Genomic DNA, 19,573 nt, shown 5'->3' on the forward strand with positions numbered 1-19,573 from the left:
AAGCTTAGATAACAGTTCAGGACCTATCAGGTTGGTGACTCTCTTTTGAACCCTGTGAAAGAGTAAGAGACTAATAGCAGGTGCACCAGCCCAAATGTGACAACAGTACTCCATATATCCAGGGAATGGTGGTATTGTAGAGGTACATTAAGAGGTACATTTGTAGAGATACTTTAAGGCGTGAGTAACTTTCTAGCACGGTAGAGAGAGCCCAACTTCTTCGCAGCAGCCATGGCAATGCTCTCGATGTATCTGTTCCAAGTCATATTCCCTGTGAACGTTGCCGAGAAGTTTGAACGAATTACTTTCAGGTAATGTATCTTTAACCATAGCTAGTGTTTCTGCCATTGCTTTAGATATGTGTTCATTCGTTTTCCCCTTGTGCTTGTTATAAAGCCTGGTGTCATCAGCAAATATATCTATCCCAGAGATAATTTTATCAGGGAGGTAATTTATCAATATTAGGAATAATTAAGGTCTAAGAAGCGACCCCCGAGGTTCACCCGTATTTATATCATATTATTTAGATTTACGACCGTCGAGGGCAACCTGGATTCTTCTCTTATTTAAGGATTTAATTACGTTAAGTATTCGTCCAGTGATACCGTATGATCTGATTTTACTGAGAAGACTATTATGCCCTACCCTGTCAAAAGCGTTAGATATATTTAGATATATCCAGGGCTACTGCCCTCCTCTCCCCTGCTTTGTCCAATGTATGATATATGCGTTTGGAGATTACAGTTAGGATATCTGCTGTAAAACAGACTTGCCTAAATCCATATTGTTGGTTGTTCAAAAGTTTAGCATCTGTAAAGTGATGGAATTGAGTTTGGTTAATTATAGACTTAAATATTTTGGCGAAATTTAATGGGTCAGTTCTTTCGCCAGAATCCTTTTACACTTGCATCACAGAAGCAATTTTTCAGCAGCCCAGAAAGCAAGATTCATTAAGACATTTTTTTAATCGTACAATCGGGATGAGATCAGGCCCACATGTTTTTGAGTTGTCTATGGTTATTATGATATTATGCACCTGAGAAGGGGTGATTTTCAGATCATCTAGTGTGGTGTCAGTCCACAAAGGAAAATCAAGGAGTGTTTTTTTGTGTCCAAGGTAGAGTTTGAAACAAACCAACTGGCAAGCATATTGGCATTCTCTGTTTCCGTGCAAACAACCTCAATATTGTTGGATAGTAGTGAATTGTTGATTGCGCATTATTTACTACACCGTTGTCGATTTTCAGAAATCACGAGTTCCTAATTTCTGCGCTTCAATGCATTTTCTAGTGGTTTCGGTGTATTTTCTCTTAGCTGTCGCTATTTATTTCTAGCCTTAATAAACTTTTGTCTGTTTGTACTCGACTTATGTCGGATAAATCTGCAGTATGCATGCTGCCTTTGCGCAATGGCAGCTGCACAAGTAGAAATAAACCATTGAGGAGAGTGGGGTTAGCTATAGAATTTCCGCGTGAGAATATCTGCTTCAATTGCCGTTTTGAACCATTCAGTGGTCCCAGTTGCACACTGTTTTGCAGGAAGAGAAAAGATATTTCCGCACGGGGTATCTCTGATGAGATTCCTGATGGCTTTCCAGTCAGCCTTCTTATAATACTTTGTAGTTTTGGGTAATGGCTCTTCAGCTCTGGGTCGAGAATTTAAGGCGATTTCTACCATTATCACAACGTGATCAGCATTCCCGAATGAGATATGGGAATTCGTTACACAATCATCGGAAACTGTCGTCAAAAATAGATCTAGAAGTGAGGCATGTTGGTCTTGCTGTTCTGGGAAACGTGTCGGAAACGTAACTATTGGTGATAAATGTGGCGAATTCTGTATAAATAGAAATATGGACAAATGTATAATAGATACGAACATATAGATATTAAGTATATTACTTTAAGTTTTTCTGGATAGAATTCCTTTTTCATTAGAATTTGGAGATGTATTTTGCTAACAATGTGCATCGGCTCAATTTTTTAATCAATTTGAATTAGAAGAAATGGTTTCAGCTAAGGTTAAAAATACAATATTAGTGTATATTAGGATTCAAATATGGCGGTAAGGTGAAATTTAAGGGTTTTAAAACAAGTTAAGATAATGTCTAAAAGTGGAGAAAATATATGCAATGATTTGGAGTCAGAATAAATATCTATTTGCAACTGGCAAATGGTTTACCGGTTTAGTGGCGAAGGCATTCAATCGCAAGCATTTATACAAGAGAAAACGAAACAGAAACAATACAGGAATGAAGCACTTTTTTGTTGTTTTTTAAAAATTAAAAAAAAAAATTATTTTCTTAGTAGAATGGACAACATATATGAATGATTACAAGAAAAAAAATTAATACAAAAAAAAAATTGACAGAATAAAATGAAAGTAAATAAAGAAAAATTATGCTAATAAAATAGTATAGATCGTTTAAAATCTAAGTACAGACTATGACTAATAAGTATCTATTTTATAGATAAGCTATAGAATATAAATATAAGTTGAGCTAATGCATGCCTTAGCAGTAAACATATAGATGTTTAGTATTTATTCATTTTTCAAAGTTCAGCCTTCTAAAGTTTAGGACCTGAAACTAAACCCCTCTCCCAATGTACGTGCAAAGTGTGTAATTTCATAGCAGCTGGATAGGGGTGGAAGAGAAATTAGTTATTTGTCCAGTTGGAAGATATAACTAACAAGAATACAGAGGTAATATACATTAGAATATACAAAGTTTTGGGTAGAGTTTAGGAGTAAAAAATTTGGAATAATGTTTATCATATAAAGCAGACACAGGCAGTCGTCATGGAGTCAAAGTCTTTTAACTCGAAATTTAGAAAAGAATTTGTGCTAGTTTATTTTAGCATCATACATAAGTACCCATATACATATAGGCCTTATATTTAGAGATACACTTAATCAAGGAATGACAATTTACGATTTTCAAAAAGACTGAAGAAATATGAGTAATAAAGCGCAGAAAACAAGTTTAGGTGAATAAGCAATAAGTTTACACCAGGTTTATTTACTCGCATGGTTGGTAAGATATGATAGCATATTTAAATCAAGTTCTGCCGTGCAGACACAGAATTAAGACATTATGTATCATAATTAAAGTTAAAAAAAAAAAGAAATTTGCGCGTTCTGTGGTGATTGCTCCAACTGAAAAGTTACGCTCTTCAAAGTAATTGAAAAAGATTTTACTATGCTTTCTATTCTATTGTTAATGGAAAAGAGGTGGGTAGGTAAAAACGCATGCGATAGGAGAATCTAAATTTGCAACTGGGTGATTTAAGAAAGGAGTTATTATATATTAAATATATTGTTCATATACTAGTTTAAGAATAGTAAAAATATTGTTCATATATTAGTTTAAGAATAGTTAAATTATTGTTCATATATTAGTTTAAGAATAGTTAAAATATTGTTCATATATTAGTTTAGGAATAGTTAAAATATTGTTCATATATTAGTTTAAGAATAGTTAAATTATTGTTCATATATTAGTTTAAGAATAGTTAAAATATTGTTCATATATTAGTTTAAGAATAGGATAAAATGTTAAGGTACGATTCAAAATGGAATTAAGATAAAATTAGATGTACAATCTCTGGATATTTGAGTCGATACGGGGAAAATATGCATCTATTCAATATCGATTTAAGTAGCGATATAACTATGATTAAAGTACATTTTGGTACAGGTATAACTGGAAATAAGGTATAAGCTAACGAAAATCCAGTATAAGTAATCCTCTATAATATAAAGGGCAAAAATCTGTTTACATGTATGTATGTATGTATGTATGTTTACATGTCTGCTTAAAACTTTCGACAGAAGCGACGATTTTCACAAGATCGGTATCATTTTTAAGCTTGACCTTTCGGACAACAAATGTCGAAACATTGGCTCAAAACATTAATCCCTTCACCATAAACTGGGCCTTTTTGTACAGGGAGGGTCGTTTTTTTTCTGATATTTTTTGCAAGTCATTCAAACCTTACTTCTACGACGTCGCATAAATCACGGCTACCGAGAAAACAGGCCAATGAACATGATAGCGTGATGTCATTAACAGATTACTATGCAGGTAAAGGCACAAAGGTGTCTAAAGCTTCCGGTGTTCAACCACGTGCCCATAAAATATATTTTTCGTTGCCTTATATTTGTGGCTGTTATAATTATATATTTTTTATTCTCCTAAAGAGAAAAAATAATTATCCATTTGGATGATTATATAACTGCACGTTAGGATAATTTTAATCTAACAAAATATAACAGTACGTGGATTGTTTTTGGATTTTTATATCTATCAAAGGAAATCGAATATTTCATTTTATTTATTTTTTAAACTGCAAAACAAACAATTTTTATATGAGAATATTTTTCAGTCCGTTCTTTTAATAAATAAAACTTTTCATTGATAAATATTTTAAAGTTAGAAGCATTTTTCATGAGAGTTTTTTGTTTTATTTTTGCTGTTTGTTTGTTTCTTTTTTTTCTTCCTTTTTTTAAAACTAAAACGATCGATGAATTCAATATTTGGCACCGGACGTAATTTATTTCTTTGAAATATATTTAAAACTTAAAAGTTTTTGTTCGTTTTATAACATTTTATCTGTAAATAATTTACGTGACTGAAATGGGAAATGAGATAGGAAATTCTATGTTTATCGAGGCATAACGAACACAAATTCATCTTAAAAATTCATTAACTAATCAGTTTTAATTAAAGTTTTGATATGAACTAAAAATAAAGAGGACATAAAATTTTAGTTAACATATTTTCTTGTGTTTTATCTTATAAATAAATGTTGTACTCACAATGCTGAAATTATAACATTATTTAGAAAGCCATTCTTAACAGGAGGGGGCTTTCTAACTATTCTGCACTTTCACCTAACAATTTAATGAAAAACAAATACCATAAACATTAAATTCAACTTGAAAATTCTGTCTACAATATAGCACGGTGCGTACACTGGACAAGCACCATTATTATTATTATTATTATTATTATTATTATTATTATTATTATTATTATTATTATTATAATAACAATAACAACAACAACAACAACAACAACAATAAAAAAGGTACTTCACGGGGAATGTGGACCCTGCGTAAACGGGTTTTAATTTAATGGTTGCTCCCTAAAAAGCACATACGCAAAAGGTTTTCATTGGTTTATTTAATTACGAAAACTTTTTTGAAGGTATTATTTGAGGCAAAAAGAAAAGGCCAAAAGCATTATTTGAATATTTATGAAAAAATAAATGTAACAAAAACTAAAAATATTTGTGTGGAAAATAATAATAAAAAAAAATTAAAACAAAATGAAAATAAAAAATCAAGCACGAAATAAAATTATGAATCAAATTTAATTAAAGAATTAAAAAAAAAAAATCAAAAAATAAAATACACGCTCGATTACAAAAAAGTGCATGAGATATATACGAAGAAAGTGAAAGAAAACCTCAGGGAGCAGCCATTAAATTAAAACCCGTTCACGCAGGGTCAACGTTGAACGTGAAGTGCCCCTCTACCCCCCAAAATACTGTAGATGACATTGACTGGCGCCACACCAACTATTTGTGAAGGATCAGGAAGAATGGAAAGTCCGTGGTGGGAGAGTACTAACCAGACCGCCACTGGAAGTGTGCAGTTCAAATCTGGTACCTTGGGAAGGCATTTTGTCACCCAAACCCCAAGAAACACCAATGGCCGATGCCAACGAGAAATCAATGGCAAACGGCTGTTGCGATAACGTGCAATCATCTGCTCGAGTGGTCAAAAGGTGGAGAACATTGGAAATCTGGGGAGACTTGTTGTCACGCGGTCTCCAGCGAATACCACAGGTTACTGCCAGTGAGCGATCAGTGATGATAGGCTGTGAGACAACTCCTAGTGAGTGTAATAATAATAATAATAATAATAATAATAATAATAATAATAATAATAATAATAATAATAATGTCCCCTCCCAAATTCACCACCGCCCGTAGATGTTTACTATATTTTCTTAGTTTTTAACCAATATTCACATTATCGTATGCTTGTCTTTTAGTAGCTATGTGAACTTCATTTCCGTATTCATGTATTCTGCACTCTGGATAGAAATGAAAATAAAAACTGTCTCAGTCATGAAGGATTTCTCTTACACTGGCTGAGGACAGAAAACGTGAATTGTCGCATCAAAACAGATACTAAACCGTGATCTTGTCCCGAAGGTCAAGAAATGTTTGTTTTATGTTTCTTTAATTGTTTGTTCCCTAAATTAATAATTCAGTTTTATCAGTATTAGATTGTATATCGCTTTAAAATTACTTAATTTTACATAGATAATATTTATATTTTATATTGAATAAAGTTAAGTTTCATTATTAATCGAATTGGGTTCCTTTCTTTTCTTTTTTAACATGTTTTAATGCTTAAAAAAATGCCGTCATATAGTATCAACAGTAACAGTTCGACAAATCTTACCTACATAGCCCGCAGGCATTTTTCAGTTAACAGGCCTTCTATATCTCGGTGACCGTGATAAAACGCGTTATTTCGACCACCCGTGACGTCACAACCACGGCGGACACAACGGTAAGACAGTTTCCCCCCTTTTTCCTCTGGCGTGATACGGGGTTGAGCGTGGCTACCGTAATATGATGGCTTAACGACGACTATAATTTAGTCTGGCGACGTCATGAACATCGGTCTGTTGAAATTTGGTCACGTGTCTCATGACTAAACCGGAAGGTGGTTTAAAGTTTTGGAGGGTTAAATAAATTTAAACATGCCGTCGAGATGTATAGTTCCAAAATGCCGAGGTAACTAACTTTTTTATTTTTATTTATTTATTTTTTTAGAACGTATTTTAAAATAAAAATGAAAGCATGTATATAAAAAAATGAATTGTACATGTAATTTAAGTTATGTGCTGAAATAATAAATTATTATTTAGAAACTTATTTAAAATGGGGAGTATGGTGAAAATATTATGTACTTTCACCTAACAATTTAATAAAAGCGATATCGTAAAAACGGAATTCCTTGTTTAAATAATTCCAAATAAGGAAAATCATTCATCTTTTCAGTTCAACTATTTTACTGTGCAATATTTATATCAGCGTAAAATAGATTAAACTTTTTAAAAAGTTTATGACCGTTTTTGTTATCCCAAAAGCTTATTAATAATTATTTGTGGTAAATTTCGTGGCCCCTGTAGATGTCAGAATTTTGGAGAATATACTTCCAAAATAAACTATTAAAATTGTTTCAAAAATAATAGAAATATTATTTTTTATTTAAAAAAAGTGTTTACAAAATGCAGGCAATAAAAAAAATAATATTTCTATTATTTTTTTAAACAATTTTAATAGTTTATTTTGGAAGTATATTCCATAAAGAAAATAAACAACCCACTTTAAACGGAGAAATTACGAGTTTTGTATATGTTATTCGCAGTTTTGTGTAAGGGTTGTAAAAATTCCCCCAAAATTCTGATACTGCTAGTGGCGCTGTAAACGAAAATAACGTTTAAAATTACGGCAAACGAGTAGTTTTCAAGATATGAAGAAATGTTAGTTTTAAAAAATGGGGGATCACTTTTCTATAAAAATTTAACGTAAAATGAGCACCCACTTTATGGCCATCGTTTTTTTTTTAGGGCGCTTTCTTTTTAACAAATAAAAGCGAAGAAAATGAGTATGGCCAAAATTTGGAGTTGGGAGTCAACGTGCAATGAACACAGTTTAACGTAAAATGAGCACCCCCTTTCAAAAAGTGTAAACAGAATTTTTGTCGGGGAGAAGGGGTGAACTGTAGGTGCTCATTTTACGTTTAGTTGTGTCCTACATCAAAGAGGCACTTCGCCTTGTTTGAGGCGAAAATGTATTTAAAAAAAATTGCTCGTTGCCCATGTAAAAAAAAGAATTTGCAATAAAGTGGGTGGTCGTTTTAGGTTAAATTACCCCCCCCCCCCTTTTTTTTAACTAACATCTCTTTATATCTTGGAACTACTAGTTTGTCGTAATTTTAAACGTTATTTTCGTTTTCAGCATCCCCGAAAACCAAAAAAAGTGGTAATTTAAAAGGATTTTTCGAGAGTGGACTAATTCTGCACATTTACCTTATTTTTTTTTATTTTATCGTTTTTTTTGTCATGTAATTTTCTTTTTTTTTGTATTAAGTCAAACATGGTACGATTTTCTTTTAAATTATTTCTTTAGGTATAGGAACTTCATTTTCGACCTGAAGACATACAGCGAGAGGCATCAGCATTTGATGAAAGGACTGGAAAGACAATTAGTGTTAAATCAAAAATCCCTATCTTAAGGATGGTGCTATTCCTCGATTATTACCAAACTGTCCCTCCTATTTATCGTCATCAACCACTTTTAGAGAGTCTCCTAACGCAAAGAAAATGCGTTTAGAAAATTATGCTCTTAAGCGTGCATTATGTGAAAGTGTTGCTGACGAGTTAGAGTTACGGAAACGTAAAACTTTCCATAATATTGATGATTTAGAAAAAAATTAACGTTTATAGATAAAAATTATTGGACTTCTATTAAGCAAGACAATACCATCATTATATGCCATATAAAGAGATGCCCATGCCCCAAAATAAAAATGTCTATGGTGATTGAACCGGACTTGGCCGTTAGAGATTTCTGTAGTGATGTGGAAATGAGTGCTATAGGGGAGTATAGAATTCCTAAACATGTAACAGAGGAAAATACTTTGCAGATTTTGATGGAAAACATGAAAAAATGGACATCGAAGAACAGGAAATGAAAACTTCTAATATAAGTTCTTTGTCTTACCATTTTTGCTATTAGTGCAAGATGAATCATTTAAATATTTTAATGCCATTAAGTTAATATATGAACAAATTAACATAATGACAATGAATAAAGTTAATTATTCGAGTGAAATGATGGTATTTTCTTCCTTATTATATAACTTCTCCCCTAGAGGGTACAGACTGTTAAGAGACACTAAAAATGTAATTTTACCATGCTATTCAACCATTCGAAGATTAACCTTATCAACTTCTATGAATTCTGTCATTGAACAACACGATAACAATTTTCTCATGTATATTAAAAGTAAGTTCAAGTTACTAATGCAGAATGACATCACAGTATCTTTACTTGTTGATGAAATACATCTCAAACCTTATCTTAATTATAAAGGTGGTAATATTGTTGGCTTAGCTAACAACAGCAATGAACCTGCCACAAGTGCATTTGCTTTTATGCTTAGCAGTGTATTCTCACAATATAAGGATGTTGTGCATGTTATGCCAACTAAATGTCTTCTAGCTGAGAACTTATTTGATATAATTAAACGTGTAATAATTGGCTTAGAAGATATAGGGTTTAAGGTATTCTCTGTTATAACAGATAATAATGCAATAAATAAAAAAACTATGTCTTTCTTTTGTAGCCCATCAAAGTTTTCAATTGTATATCACCATCCAGTCAGAACGTCTAGCCCTCTTTTCTTCTTATTCAACTCAGTGCATATATTAAAATGCATTAGAAACAATTGGCTTGGCCAAAAAGATGAACGTAAATGCATGATGTTCCCAAAGTTTTGTTATAATGGAAATCATGAATTAGATAACACCAAAGTGCTCCATTTTCTAGTTTACATAAACTTTATGCCATAGAATCTCAATCACTAGTGAAATATTGCTATAAGTTGACTTCAAAAGCTCTTTCTCCGACTACTTTTGAAAGGCAAAATGTTAATTTGGTTTTGCAAATTTTCAACGAATATACTATTCAAGGTTTGCTAACCTTAGGAAAACAGGAAATCTTGCCAAATTATGCAGAAATCGCAGAATACATTCAAATATTTTATATTTGGTGGACAATACTGAATGTGAAAACACCATATAAAGGTTGTCGACTTCGTAATAAATATGCTAATCCACTTAGTGATAATTATAGTTTCCTAAATGTGTTCTGTGAATGGTTAGAAACTTGGAATAGCATTCCTGGAAGAACTGGTAAATTAACAAAGGAAACATATACTGCTTTGCACCATACTACTTACGCAATTTTAGAATTGACTAAATATTGTATAAATGTACTGAACATGGTGTATATATTACCAGGAAAGTTTTAGACAGATAACCTTGAGGCAAGGTTTGGCCAGTATCGACAACTTAGTGGAGATCAGTATAATATATCGATACGTCAGTTGTATGAATGTGAAAAAAACTCAGAATGTTGTCAGTTTTAAAAATGAGCTTACCAATTAATAATCGAACTATTGAATTGAAAAATTTAAAAGAAACTAACTGGGATGAAATGACAAGGGAGCAAGAGTTACATATTTATAAATTTAACATTGATGTAACAGAAGATGATGTTAATCAATGCAAGGAAGTACTTCCCGTTATAGTATACATAGCAGGTTATTTCTGTCATGCAGTTTTCTAAAAACTGAAATGCAATGACTGCAAAAATTTAATATCCGGGAGAGAGGCTGTTGAAGAAATAGCTGAATTAAACAGCTACGTTCAGGGTATTAACAGAGGTTCTCTGCTATACCAAATGATATAACTAATAATTTTGTCTTATATAATTATATAGTTATAAACAAACTTACAAAATGCGATTCTTTTTTACATTTGATTCATCAGAGAAAATTAGCCATGTACATAACTTTAAATATTTTGGCTGATCAAAATCGATTATTTCATGCTGACTCTTTGGATGAGGGTCACACTATTCAGCAAATTGAAAAATGCTGATATGGAGTTCATCGAATTCCCTTATAAACACTTTTTGTCGCAAAGAGAATGACAATATTAGTAAAAAAAAAAAATATCAGAAAAAGAAAAATTCAAACTTTTAATTAAATTCTACAACAAATTTTTGAAAAGTTTTAATATTCAATGTTTGAAATATTTCTGCCTTAGTAACTTTGTTTATACTAACATTTGTTTGAATTTAATTTTTAACTTATTGTTTGCTATTCAGTTAAACTAATTGTTCGTTATTTAGTTAAACTAATTTATTGTTCGTTTTTCAGTGAAACTAATTTATTGTTCGTTTTTCAGTTAAACTAATTTATTGTTCGTGTTTCAGTTAAACTAATTTATTGTTCGTATTTCAGTTAAACTAATTTATTGTTTGTTTTTCAGTTTTGATTTTTAAAATATTGTTTTTTATTTACAAAATATTTATTGTTCGTTTTTATTTATTTCTATTGAATAAATTTCAGTTTCATACAAATCAAATCGTATTCCTTTTCTTTTTAAACTTTTTAACAACTTTTCTCCCTTTCAATTCGTTTTTTATTATTAATATTTTTATTATTAATATTGGATGAGTTTCAGTACAAAGTATCATGTTTATCTTTTTTAATCCAATTTTGAAGTTTTCTAACGCTTTCTGTAAAAATGTCTGCTCATTATCGACAGTCTGTGTTCTACCTATCCTGCTTGCTAGGACCTATGGCGATGACGTCATTTTTCAGCTGGCATGCCATCTATGACGATGGTCACAGTTTGAGCCTGCTTACTACTCCTATTTATTATTATTATTATTATTTTTTTTTGCGCTCGCAATTTTCCTTTTTTTTTTTTTTGCTCAACCAACACCCTTACACACATCTCCAATTTCTTTTTCGCTTTCGCGTCACGGGTTCCAGCCTGCCTGCCTACTACAACTTTTTTTGTTGTTGCTCAACACACACCTCTAAACACCTGGGCAACGCCGAGCACCCAGGCTAGCAATATGGAAATATTTATAGTATATACGAAATTGTAGATATTAAGTATATTACTTAAATAAAGTTCTTCCCTCTAACGTTTAAAGATAAATTCTCATTTCATTAAATTCAGAAATTTATTTTGCGTAATTATTATTAGCAGCTTTTTTTTTGTATTAATTGACTTAGAACAAATAGTTCGTATTAAGGATAACATATAGTTATTAATGTACATTAGGGTTAAAGAGATGGTTTTAGGGTTAGGTTTAATGTAGAACATTGGCAATGACTAGTCAGTTTTAAAAGAAAATGAATCTATCATGTGTTTTCCCGTTTTGGGGTGGTAGTGGTGACGAAATTCGATTGCAGACAAAAGAAAACAGAAAAACAAGATAAAACAATAAAAATAAAAATAAAAAATAAAATGACAGCATGTTCGTAATGCGTAAGAATGCTAGGAGTTGGATTTTAAAAATACAACAGCGATTATTGTCCGGTTTTAAAATACGTTTAAATATATTTTAATTCATGCAGATTTTATATTCATTATTACAGAGCTAATTCTCTATTGAATATTATAATGTACCTAATATCTCGTAGTACTACGTGTGTCAGAATCTTTTGGAAATTTTTGACACCCTTAACACAAAACTGCGAATAAAATATATATATAAAAAAAACTCGTAATTTCTTTTTTTTAAAAGTGGTTGTTTAATTTCTTTATGGAATATACTTCCAAAATAAACTATTAAAGTTATTTTTTAAATAATATAAATATTATTTTTTTAAAACAAATTTTTACAAAGTGCATGCGCGCGCTCATGCAGCCATTTTTTTCTACGTAATGAAATGAATTGAATTTTACGAGTTCAACGTTTTCCAATTTTTTAAATTAAAAAATCTATCAAAATTTTTCTATTGGTTCAATTTTTAAGGTAAAAATTTTATGCTCTTTCCAATAAACCGAATATAATATTCTAGCCAAACGTGTTTTTTTAAAATTCACCCCCCCCATTTTGAAATGTCTATTAAAAAGAAAATAAGTCATTTTCTCACCTAAGGTTTATATATCATGAATTGGCGATAAAAGATCAATAAATAAAATAATCTAATTTAAACCAAAAACAAAAGAATAGTTATGTGCAAATTTACTTGTTAAAGTCAAAAGTTTAAAATCTTAAAAAAAAAACACGTTGATTTTTTTTAAGTGAAACCTCATAATTTGAAAATATTGTCCTGTAAAAATTGGATACCTACATTAATTTTTTTTATTTCATTCAATGTTTTTATTTTAGATTTTTGAAAAAAAATCATTGAATAAAGAGAAATAAAATATTTTAAATCAAAAACTCATCTTTAAGAGAATAAAGAAAAGAAAAATTTGTCGGCTAGGTTTTTAAAAAGTAAACTTAATTATTCAACTGAGAGTGAAATGTGATCATTTGTCAAATACGGTGACCCATAATTGACTAATTTGATTGTTGACAGCAAACACATGTCCGAAATTCAAAGGGGAAATTAGACACATATCAGCACTTCAAATGTTTGTTTCTTTATATAGTTACTACCGGGAAATATATTTGGTCTAATGTGTTGTTTTTACGTTTTTGAAATAATTAATTATGGCGGTTTTCGGCTTCCGTATTTCTCAACTGGAAGAAAGAGAGACAACTCCGTTTGTGAACCTCTCATACGACAATTTAAAATCGCGGTATTTCTTAATCCTTGCTTAAAAAATCTTTTATTTAAAAAGTACATGGAATATAAAATATAAATATGGATAAATTCTTAACAATGAAGAATGGAAGCACTCGTTGATTATTATTTTTTTATAGGTAAGTGATTTTTTTTGAATTTATATATATTTTATATTCGAAGTAAGTTAAAATTCGTTTATTTTCTTGAAATCTTTTTTAAAGAAAACCAATTTAAAAAAATATTACATATTTTTCTATTAAACCTTTTACTATTTTAAAATTTGGTCTTTGCTCCTTTTATTGAAAAAAAAAATTAGGGTTTAAATTACATTTTTCAAGTAATTATTAACTTCGAAAGACAGTGAGTCTAATTATTCAAATTTTTACCACTTATTTTTAATGGCGACATCTGACAAAGCTATCGTAGTACTGATTTAAAAACAAAAAAACAAACAAACAAAAAAATGAGTTGCCTATCATCAACTGGAATCGTAATCAAAACATTTAGCGCTTCAGCCACGTACCCGACTGTTTGATTTATCAATGTTGCATAGGGATGGGGTCATATTTAAGATGATGCGGAGTTCATATTAACGATGAGGGAGACAAGACATTTATAACAGAGTGTGCGAGAGAGAGAGAGAGAGAGAGAGAGAGAGAGAGAGAGAGAGAGAGAGAGAGAGAGAGAGAGAGAATTCATTATTGAATGAATGTGTAATACTGTTCTTTTACATCAAAGGGGAACAATCATTACTTATGGTGGAAGAGGAGACACATTACTTGGAAGGGGGTTATACAAAGTTAATATTAAGATGATTAACACATTACCTTCAATTGTTGAATGACGACACGAAGACAACAGTTACAAAAATCGATGATGTTCTTTATTTCATTTGAACGGTTGAATGATGATGACGTCAGGAATTCACATTTGTTCTACATGGTTAAACTTTTACCCCTTCGCTTCTAAGGGGACCCTCCTCTGACCATGTCAGGTCTTTCCAACCGACTCTGCTGACTGCTCGAACTCGACTCTGCTAATCCTAGCTTCTGTTATTGAGAATTCCATTTTTGCTATGACGTCAGATGTGTGGTTCGAAAACGTAACCAACTCACATGGCTAAGCACATGTTTGTACAAAACACACTTCTGCAAACAAAAAATTCTCAACTATTTTTTACAATATATTTTTAATTTTTATTGTTCATTCTTTTTAGCTGACCTTTTTTAATTCAGTTTTCATAAAAGAATGAACAATTCTATTCTTTTTACAACACAAACAATAACTATTTTATATGGAATTTTACAACAGTGGAATTCTAACATTCCAATTCTAAATCTATTTCTGAACCTTGCTTACAAGGTTCGAATCTCGGCTTATCCTAATCTCATTTTCCACTTATCTAATGTTCTTCTTATTTAAAGGAAAAAAAAGGATAACCCTTTTTCCTGTAACATCAACAGATAGATAAGAAATATTTAAAATTAAACCACTTCAAGCTATGGATGGATTTTCACATGTGCAAAAGTAATAGAAATATAATGGCAAGTTTAAATGAACAGTTTGCATTTCAACTTGCCAATATATTTCTGTACGCGTAATTCATCCACCCAAACAAATATTTTATTCCTTATAAAGCATCCTTAGTGTACAATTACTGTGACTAGTAGTTTAAGAGTTTATCGGTTAGTTTTTTTCATACACATACATACATACATCTACTATTTATTTATATTGACTATTTGAAGATGTTACAATAAGGAGCCAGAATCAGATATTTACAAATGAGTTTTCAAAAAGAGTTTCCTCCTTTTGTTTTTTAATTTAAGTTTACATTTTGTAACCTGGAAAAAACGTATCCTAGGGCCACCATATTCCGGGGGTTCTACCGGTGTGTATGTGTGTGAATATATATCTATAATATTTTTTTAATCCTTTGAAATCAGCCTTCATAATTTGTATATTCATTTTTTTTTTGTGGATTATTTTCATCATCTTTAAAGTTATTGTTTCACCACATTTCGGCCAACTCATCCTCTGGCCTTCGTCAGGTGATTAACTGTGATGGCCTGCTTAGGTAGGATTTAAACCACTATCTTCAGACAATGCTCACTTGGAACCATAGAGACCCAACGTCTCTATCCACTGCACCACAGACCCTGAAGGGCGATCAAGGATAGATTTTATGGTCTTATAAATCCAATTTAGCGTTCTAATCTGGTCTTCCATTGTCACGTTCATATCGAATGGTATTATTTACCATTGTATGTTGTTAACAACTTCATAGATGAGGATAACAGTCCGCAAAAAATGAATACACAAACAAGTCTGATCGCTCGACTTAAATAAAAAGCCCCCCTCGAATAGATTACATGAAATATTTGCAGACAAAGATAAATTATCATATAACATAATGTTTCGACAGTGTTCGTTTAGCGAGAAATTTATTTCCTCATTTACCTGAAGGAATACTCTCTAAAAAGTACACAGTTCTTCATATTTTAACGTTCTCTGAAAAGCTAGAAATCTGGAAAAACTTCCTTGTACCGTCTTTGAGTTCAATTGGAATAGAAATACTCTTTTTTTTTTGACTTAGAAAAAAACTACAGCTTGAGACCTGGCTGTTTTCTTTATGCCCTAGCTGAAAATATTTAGTTGATAGACACCTTTTACTTCAATCTTTCCTAGTGAGAATATTTCTCGCATGTGTCCTCTCTCATCCAAGCTGGTATTTTTCCGGCACATTTAACTTCAAGTCCTCGACAGATTTATTGGATTTACTTGAAGCAGATTTCGCCCAGCGGGATGTGAATGCGTCAGGTAACTTAGATGCAATCACTTCAACATTAGAAACTTCGCCAGGTAACTTAGACGAATTCACTTCAACGTTATAACGTCCTGTTTAGATGGAGAGAAGAAAGCACGTCAACACATTTCGAATATCCATTCCATTTCAGCCCAGTCCAGTCCAAACTGCCAACTCCAGCTTGAAAGTTATTACAAAACAAGGGAATAGGCAGATCAATCAACGAGAAGAAATTAGTCACATGACCAACAAAATGAATAACAATATTTAAACTCAAGAGAAAGGAAGTAGCGGAAAGAAGAAAAACTATATCTGCAACCAATATCCTCCAAATACTAACATGGGGCACGGATGTTCAACCCGACGGAAGAAGAAAAAGAAGAAGAAGAAGAAGAAGAAGACGAAGAAGAAGAAGAAGAAGAAGAAGAAGAACAACAACAACAACAACAACAGCAACAACAACAAAACAGAAAAAAAAGAGCCCTTCAGTTTTTGGTGATGGATTTTCTAAGATCCGAAATTAATAAGATATATTTCAATTACAGAAAGAGAAAAACAAAACAAAGATGTAAGAATTAAAGAGGAAACAAACATAGAACGATTGTTTCTTTTTGTCTATTCTCAGTTCATATCATGTTAGCACCTTCGAGTGGTTTTTAAAACAGTTTATCTGTTCCTGTAAAATTTTTAAATTTATAATTGGTGCTTTAAGAGCTTCTGTTAATTTTATGAACACTGGATTACCACTCACCTAAGCAGCTCACATTGGAGAGTTCTCTCGGTTGCGAATACCAACACTAGCACATATCCTCGAAATACCAGCACGAGGCTATGCATATTCAACTTACGGAAAAAATGACCCTTCAGTCTCTGATGATGGGTTTTCTAAAGTCCGAAATTAATAAGATTCATTTCGATTACAAAAAAACAAAGCAAAAATAAAACAAAACAAAAAACAAAACTAAAAAACGTAAAAATTCACACACACACACACACACACACACACACACACACACACACACACACACACACACACACACACACACACACACACACACACACATATATATTAATAAAACATGTTAAAAACACTTTGAAAAAGAGTTAAAAACATATTTAATCTGAAAAAGAAACACTTGATAAGTGGATAGTCCTTAATCCGCGGAGTTTCGAAGAAATACTTTCCTTCTCATCAGAGGGTAGGAATTAGCAAAATGCAGGATCGGATTTTGGATGCAAAAGTATTTGATGAAACAACAAGTAAGTCAAAGATCTTACTTGATAACAAAAAAGTGAAGCAGAGGGAATATGGTGAAGAAAAAGGTGATTACACGTGAATGGATAGTCTGGTGGAAGATAAATAATCCAGTGACGGTAAAATCCAAATATATAACTTCAAGAAAGTTAATTGAATTTCCATTTGCACAAGTATATTACAACGATATATATATATATATATATATATATATATATATATATATATATATATATATATATATATATTATAAATATGAGCAAATATATTATAAGCTCTATTTCCTATTTGATATTATCGAGCTTTTATATCTGACTGAGATAATTTTATAAATATTAATTCTTTAATATTTATAATTTACTTTAATTTTACCATCTTGGATCATTTTGGTAAATTCAATTGTAATTTTCATTATATATATATATATATATATATATATATATATATATATATATATATATATATATATATATATATATATATACTAGCTGTACCCGGCCACGCGTTGCTGTGGCTCAGTTTGTTAAAATGGAACACATGTGAAAGTAGAGAAAAGTTTGATTCTTTTTTTCCAGAGAATGTACAAATTATTTATTTTTTTTAACAGATGTTAAGAAAATAAACAGAAAAATACTTCCATCATTAATTATGCAAAAAAAATAAAATAAATAAAGTGTTGATTTAGTGTTTCAGTATGCTTATAAATTACGATAAAACTTGCTGAGTATGCACTGTTTTACGGTTGTTCTAAAAATGGACGGAAACTTAAATTTCGCCTCGTTTTAATCTTTCTTAATTTTTTAATTGTGCCCCCCCCCAAACGAATATAATCAAAACAGTAACATTCAACAATTGTACTTTATGTATATAAAACACAAAATATTTATTAAAAAAAAAAAAAATTAAAAAAAAGTTAATAACGAAAGGGAAATAATTCCATTTTTAAACGAAAAAGTCAGTTTACCTAACTTACTGTATTAATGCTATTTTTTTAAGCAAGAAAAAAAAGGTAAATATACAGATACGCTACTACAGAACACCGACCACTCTAATTTGTTTTTGTATAGGTAATTGAGGTCGCTGACAACGAATCTGATAGCCAAACTTGGGGCAAATTTACCGTTTGCATGGTATTTACCCATGAACCCACGAACTTTTTTCCACCATTTTGCAGCTTCCATTTATACTACGCACATGCACGCTGTAGCATAAACGACGGCTTCACCAAGCAAACTACGTTGGGGGGGAGGGGATTTTTTTTTCCAGGACATAGAATTTTCTAATTTTCAAAAATACATTATAGCGCTTTTTGGGTGGAAAATTTAAAATTAGCTGAAAAAGAAATAAAATAAGAAAAGGAAAGCACACCAAGTTGGAGTAGGGGGGTGGGGGTTAATTTATCTGTTTTTTTTTTTTTTTTTTACCTGGAACATCGAATTTTATTTACCGATGTATTGGAGCATTCAAGATGGAGTCTGATTCTCTCTGTAACACGGTAAGTTTGGGAAAAGATGTTATAAATAAAAAACCGGATAAAATACTGTTAAAAACTCGCTCAATACATGTTACTGTGACATAGGTTGACATATATTCGGCGGGTTTTTAATAGTATTTTGTATAGTTTTTTATTTATAACACCTTTTTTCCAAACTTACGGTGTTAAAGAGAGTGTGAGACGCCATCTTGAATTTTCCAATACATCGGTAAACACTGTATGTTTTTCGAGCTGAATAAATATGTTACATTGAATAAAAACACGAAAAATATATCCAGTTTGGCAGAAAAGTAACTTATCTTGCTTTTGATAACCTTTATTTGTTATATTTTTGTTTTTTGACAACTTTTTCGAATCTATGTGTACAGTAATACAAACCCAAACTTCGGAGGTTGGAACCCCCCCCCCCACCTAAAATGTACTTGGAAAAATCGATTTTATAGTGAGATTTAAGAATGGTTAGTCGAAAAAAAAGGTGAAAAACAAAACAAATAATCAATAAATAATTGTTACCAAAGGCAATAAATGCTACTTTTTTTTACTTACATTGAATATTTTCAAGCGCTTTTCTTTATTTTTTAATAATCTAATGCGGGTGTGTGGG

The sequence above is a fragment of the Euprymna scolopes genome, chromosome 19, assembly GCF_053919585.1.
Source record: "Euprymna scolopes isolate OS-2025 chromosome 19, ASM5391958v1, whole genome shotgun sequence".
Taxonomy (NCBI): Eukaryota; Metazoa; Mollusca; class Cephalopoda; order Sepiida; family Sepiolidae; genus Euprymna; species Euprymna scolopes.